Below are 7,326 nucleotides of genomic sequence, written 5' to 3'. Positions count from 1 at the left end.
AACATTCCGTCATAAGTCGTGACCCGAAGGATCTTCATGATGCCATTACCCTAGCCAGTACCCTCACCGAGAACCACGTTAAGGCCGGGACCTTGACGCGGAAGAAATCCAAAGAGCCGAAAGATAAGCCCGCGTCCAAACCCGCCAAAGAGTCCAAGACCGAATCCTTTAAGACCGAATCCTCCAAACACAACAAAAACAACTCACTCCATTACCGCAACAACAAAAGAAATGCAAATTCCCAAAATTATGTCTTGGCCCAATCTCAAGCCCAACAAACTCAACCCACCAAGAAGCCCTACACAAGACCCCACCCTTTATGTGATACGTGTAAATTCCACCATTCGCCTAACCTCAAATGTCGTCAATGCACTCATTGCGGTCATTTTGGTCACCTCTTTACCACATGCCGTGAACTCAACCAACCCATGATTCAACCATATACCTCACCTCTTACCCAACCCCAAGCTTTACCTTATGCTCAACCATTTACCCAAACATCTATTAGAGCTTGTTACAATTGTGGAGATCCTAGTCATTTCCGCAATGCATGCCCAAGACTTGCACACATGAACCAAATTCAATCCTACCCTACCCAAGCCACTCAATATCAAGCTTATCAAGCCCAAATTCATCCAACCCACTTTACCAAAACCCAATTCAACCAAGCCCAAGTGAATCAACCCCAACCATTCCAAGCCCAAACCATTCAAGCAATTCAAGCCTAACCTATTCCTAATACCCAATCCAACCAAAACCTACCCAACCAACCTCAAGTTCACCAAGTTGCTCAAGGTACTCAGGGACGTGCGTGTTACATCAACGGTTCCCAAGTCTAAGCCTCATCTTTCAAGAATACATGCTCACAATAGACGTTTATTTTTATCAAGTTCTTTTCATTTTAAACACAATGTAATGACTTCGTTTAAATCTCAAGTTTTGTTATGAATGAGAATTATGGTTATTTATAATTGAATTTAACCTTTCACCTATTTCTATTATGTCGTCTAATGCACTATTTATTGTTACGCAATTTATTATCACATTTCAAGTAATCTATGACCTGCAATATACCGGGACTATGTGCATGGTGATGTGCATGGCTATCTAATAGTACCGTATTTGTATCATGAACTACCTATGACCGATTTTCTACAAACATTTTGAAATTGGGACTATGAACATGTGTAGTACATAGTTATCTAATAGGAGTCATATGTACAAATTTTATTTTGATATTTTAATACATGGCTACCCGAATTCCTTAAAACTCACCTCATACTCATGGTACACTTCTCTCATCCGATTTTATAATCTTGATTTCTAGCCTCATCTATTATTATATTTCTTTAATCATGGGAGTCTATCTATGTGAGCCTATCTATGTGAATACTTATTCGTGAATTTTATGGTCGTGTAACGTACTCCTATGCATTGAATGTGTAAATTATTTATTTAGTTTCAAAGTTTCCCCCATCTACTTATTTCATTTCATTGTTATTACTTTGATGGTTAACTTTAACCAATCGATATATTTTGCAAAGTTGTTTACTAATTATTTGTGATCATCAAATTTCACTCATTTATTTAGTTTCATTCCCCTTGATCAAATAATTCCATTTAAATATTATATTGATTTAAAAAGTTTTCTTTTACCGTGTTTTCGAACCCGCATGACGGGACAAACTATATGCATCCTGCGACGATCTAAATAATTATGAGTGCACGCATAATTATCAAAGTCCTCGCATGGAACTCATAGTGAATACGGTTGTGTGTCATAACCCAGAACCTATGGTGATTTTGGGAAATGATACAAATATCGATGTGATAAGGGCATGATGGATAAGCTGCTGGTACATCCTATATATAAGTGTCCTTATCATATTTTTCGTTTGTAGCGTTATCCTAGTCACTTGAAAATTTTTCGTCTGGGAACTTATTCCTCCCTTTATGATATGTCTTTTTTTTTCCTTTAATTTCAGGACGAAATTTCCAAAAAGTTGTGAATACTGTAACATTCGTCAAATTTCAAACCCGATAACCCGGACCGTTAAAAAAATTTTCCATTACATGTTTATTTATTAATCAAATGTTTGTTATTTAATTAATAATGATGATGAATTATTATTATCATTACTTTTAAATTTTGATTCGGTCATTATTCGTTTAATCCATACGCAAATTTTATTAGTTATTAAACGAATTATAACTGTTGTGAGTGTACAAAATCTATCCCAAACTTATGTTTAGTCCTAATTTAAATATCTAGCCTAAGACCAAGAACCAATATGTAAAATATACAAATAATGTTTTTTTTTCTTTTCTCTTCTCCTTCTTCTTCCCGCGTCGGACCAAAACCCCCTACCCCCCCCCTCTTTCTTGTTCATAATTTTCGGCACAATCAACGGAATTGATTATACTGGATCTTTTGCCAACTAACCAACGCATCCTACCGACACTTTTAACAAGGTAAATGATAGTTTATTGACAGCTAATTTGATGAAATAAGAACCACGAATTACTCGTCCATAATACCCTATATATACATGATCATAATTCAATTAAAGTTAATCCCAAGTTAATTGCATTAAATCCCACTGTTGGAGCCGTGCATAATCGAACCAGAGCCGAAACCCTAGCTCAACGTCCTGTGCCTAATCGTCCTCTAATTAGTTAATTATTTGATGTTTTTAGTTTGTGTTTAATCATCAAATATTAACCCCAAATCAATTGTGAACTACAATAACCATATAACCCGATTAGGATTCTTGGGTTTAAATGTGAATTAGGGAAGAACAAGAACTGTTGTGTTTATAATTATTGATTTTGATCTCCTTCACAGGTTAGGCACCTGCCCTAGTGGCAGGTGCACATTCAGTTAACACTCTGAACCGGCCTGGGGCACATGTTCGAGTCCCCCAGCCCCGGTTTTTAAATTTTATTATTTTTTTTAATTCTTTTTAATCAAATTTAGTTATTATTACATTGATATAACATTAGATAAGTATTATTTTGATAAACTGAACCTTCGAAACCCCCTGGGACCCTGGTTTTGGTATCTTATTTTTGTTTATTTAATCCTCAAATAAAATATATATACTTATATATATATACACACACACACATACATATACGCGCATATATGTTTGTATATAAAAGAAAAAGAAATTATATTTTTTTTACCATCCGCTTAACGAACCGAACCATATTAAAGATTTAAAATTAATTTTTTATTAAACTTTCCTGTTAACATATTTATTTTATTTTTTAAAAAAATTAAACTTAAAGAATAATAATAATGTTTATAATAATAATAATAATAATAATAATAATAATAATAATAATAATAATAATAATAATCATAATAATAATAATATATTTAAGCCCTAAAAGACTTCGAATCCTATTTAAACCAATTAGTAATCGTATATCGTGTGGCATTATTTGTTTATACTCTCTAGCTCATTTATATCATTTACAAATATAATGATAGTTAAACTAATAATATAACAATTTTTTTTTATTTAAACCCTATCAAATCCCAAATCCGTCATAAGTCTTGTAGTTGCAATTATTTCGTTATAATTAATTTATATTATCGTTAACATCTAGGATCTTTCGTCAACGTATACTGAGGAACTCAACCGCTTATATCTTAATTTCTTAACGCCATCTCATCCTCATTAATCCACTCGTCAAGGTAAGTTTACATACCCCCTTTTTCCATCTTTTATGTTTTGGGGTAGCATGTATACCGTATTAACTTTACTCATGTTTTATTTCCTCATCTTTTCAAAACACAATTTAATTTATGTTTATGTGTGATTATTGCGTGCTTTATGACTATGCTCTATGTGCTTAAGTGTTTATTTTGTATTTGGTGGTTGGTATCTCATCCTCATCTATTCTCATCTGTTATGATCATACATTTACCCAAGTATATTGATTTCGTATCAATTGGAACGGGTCCACATCTATTTAGTTGTTTACATGTTCATAAGTTTTGTAATGCTCACCATTTACATATGAATTGTGATTTACCTATATATATACAACTAAAACTTATGTATTCTCACCAATATTCGTGTTGAATAACTCTATTTTTATACATGTTACAGGTTCAAGTATTTGATATATTCAAGATCGAAGATCGTTAGTTGACCTTAGTATATTTATTCAAATTACATAACTGTATTTACTTATTGAATTTGTGTACTTGTTTAACGTTAATGAAGTTAAATAACTATTGTCATTTTAATTAGTGTCTTTTGAGCTACTGTCCAATCAATACGTTACGCCCCGGCATATTCCGCCTTTGGTCGGGGTGTGACATTAATATATACAATCCTTTTCAAACTTTAATCAAATATCATCAATGGTCCAATGGTTAGTACGTTGTCTTGTTAATCACAAGAACCCAGGTCACTCCTTTTGTATGTATTTTCGTTTTGGTTAATAATAATTAATATAACATCAAATCTAATAGTATATTAAAGTAATAAAACTCAAGTCTTTAACGAATATCCATGCTAGATTAACTAGTTAGTATACTAAACTCGTAACACCGAGACCTGGGTTCGAAACTCGGGTCAGACCTTTAATTTTTAATTTAAGTTTTATTTATTTAATTATCCTTTATTAATTAGTTTTAAACATTTAAAAATCAGAATAAAATCATAAAAATAATTCTTTATTAATTAGTTTTAAACATTTAAAAATCAGAATAAAATCATAAAAATAATTCTAAATTAAATAAAATGTATCTAAATTAAATATAAGATATATCTCACCATTTCACACTTAAAAAATAAATTTTCATTTTCATAAACTATAATTAAAAATCATTCATTAATATTAAACGTAACTTTTAATTCACAAAAAAAAATCATTTCGCTAAAACAATAATTATAATTTTGATTTGCAAACATTAGTTAAAGTCTTCCGAACATATAAACTTCATATCCTTGCCGTTAAAATACTTATATCATAATAATAATCGAAATTCCGTTCAAACATAAATAATAACATAATAATCAAGGGGTATAAAATTAGTAAAACAATCTCAAACTTTCACCATAAGATATCAATATATAATCCCGTTAGATTCTCGATTAAAGTCTCATATTATTTAATCTAACTAGTGCGGATCTTTCAAGTCGGCTTTTGTGATGGTTTTGGTTCGTTCGTCGTTTACAATCTTTTAAACCCATTCGGTTATTATCATCATATCAACTCATAAGGTGAGTTTCTCACAATCCCTTTTTTAAACATTTTCATATTTTGGGGTAGCATATGTATCTATTACAAATTCAGGTATTATGATTTCGATTACAAACCACAATTCACTATATGGACTTGTGTGTTACTTGATTACTTGCTCGAATTTACTTACACGTGGTAGCCTCAATAAGTAAGATTATACGCCCCCCCCTTTACACTCAGGTCCATTTGTATCGAGTGGAAAAGGGCCTCATTATCCGAGTACGTTGGTTGCTACCAACTGGAAAGGACCTTACTTGCGCGATTACCCAAGTACGTTGGTCGATACCAACTAGAAAGGACTTTACTTGCTCGTTTATCACTTGTCCATGAATTGTATGATTTTTATGTATATATACAAAACTGTGGGAACTCACCAGCTATATTTATAGTTGATCGTATTTTGTACATATGTTACAGGAGTAGAGGTATGATGATGAAAGTTAGAAGACACATAGCATGCTTATAGGATATTCAAAGAAAATTTGTCATTTTGTTTATATATTTGTTACAACTTGTATTATTTGATAAACTTGTTTTATATGAAGATCTAAATGAAATAATCTGTACGTCACACTCAGGCGTTTCCGCTTTAGCCGGGGTGTTACACATACGGTTCTATGCGTAGCAGACCCAACACGTAGAGACATAAATCCAAGTCGGTATCCAAATGATGGTGGGAGGTATCAGATGCTGGTACGTGAAAAAAAAATCATACATATTATTAATAGAGTATTAATTTTATTAACTTTACATGCTTGTACATGAGAGAAAAATCATATATATTATTAACAGAGTATTAATAATATTAGCTAAAATTAATAACACCTTATTACATGCAGGTGGATGGATTGAGTCAGGTGTATCAAACCGCAAATGAAGTTCCTATTAAAGATATTACCGGTAGATACATCGAATATGCAAATGCCCATCACCATATGGATTACAATCCGACATATGAGACCACCGATGCCACCACTCAACTCCCCCTATCGTTCAAAGACCTCATAGAAGAAGACAAGTACGAAGGGATCGTGGGGCAAATGTGGAGCACAACCCAAATGCGACGGAACCAATTGATAGAGAAATGTATGGTGCATATCGCCCATATGTCAGTGATATCGGCAGTCCAACTTTGAGTCAAATAGGTAGTGAAATTGCCGATAGTTTTGAATATGAATCTCTTAGTCCGCACAATAATATGAACATCGGGCAGTCCTCACAAGTTATCATCCCAAGTCAATTGGGTTTTGGCCCGTATTGTTCCCAGGACACGTTTGAGAGTCCATTTTCATCAATGTTTAGCTCTCAACTTACCACTCCGACACCACAAATGCCCTTCTATGGCAACTTGCAATCCATATCAGCACCTAGGTTACATCAATACCAAAATACAAGACCAACTATTCAAAATGCTATCGTGGGTCGAAACCTAAATATTGACTTAACTTTAGAGAGATAAATTTAGCCGAGGGCGTAGATAGAAACCATACTCGATCTAGATCTCTCATCTTGGCTAACCTAAGATTACCACGTAACACTGCAGGAGTACCAAAACCGCGTGGCACTGAAAAAAGAGACAAGCACAAGCTTTAATAAATGCACATGTTATTTTTATTTTTGTAACTTATGTTTATGTAATGTTAAATTTATTGTATTGAATGTTCTAGAATTTCCTTTAAGATTAATAGAGTTATTCTATTAGATATTAAATTCAACAATAAAATTCAACATTAGTAAAATTCAGCATTAGTTACAACGAAACCAACTATGACTAAATAATAATAATCATGGGTGTGATGATTGACAAGCATTCTGTTTATGACCAACTTGTTTACATATTCCACATCTAAAAATTTTTTGGTTGGTCCGGATGACGAACATCCATCTCATTATGAATTCTTCTAGACTTCCTCCAACCACGTGATGTGGTAATTTTGGACGTATCTGGTTTAATCCTCTAACCCGGATCCGTCCAATAATCCGGGTGAGCCAGTGGGAAAAACTCCCCATCATATTGTGCTCTGTATGCCCCCGTTGTGTACAATTCATGAACAATTTTCT

Source organism: Bidens hawaiensis, unplaced genomic scaffold, assembly GCF_021521415.1.
Source record: "Bidens hawaiensis isolate Kalapana, Puna unplaced genomic scaffold, B.hawaiensis_p1.1 tig00025023_1, whole genome shotgun sequence".
In the NCBI taxonomy this organism is placed as follows: domain Eukaryota; kingdom Viridiplantae; phylum Streptophyta; class Magnoliopsida; order Asterales; family Asteraceae; genus Bidens; species Bidens hawaiensis.
Note: the sequence above shows the minus strand (reverse complement) of the source record.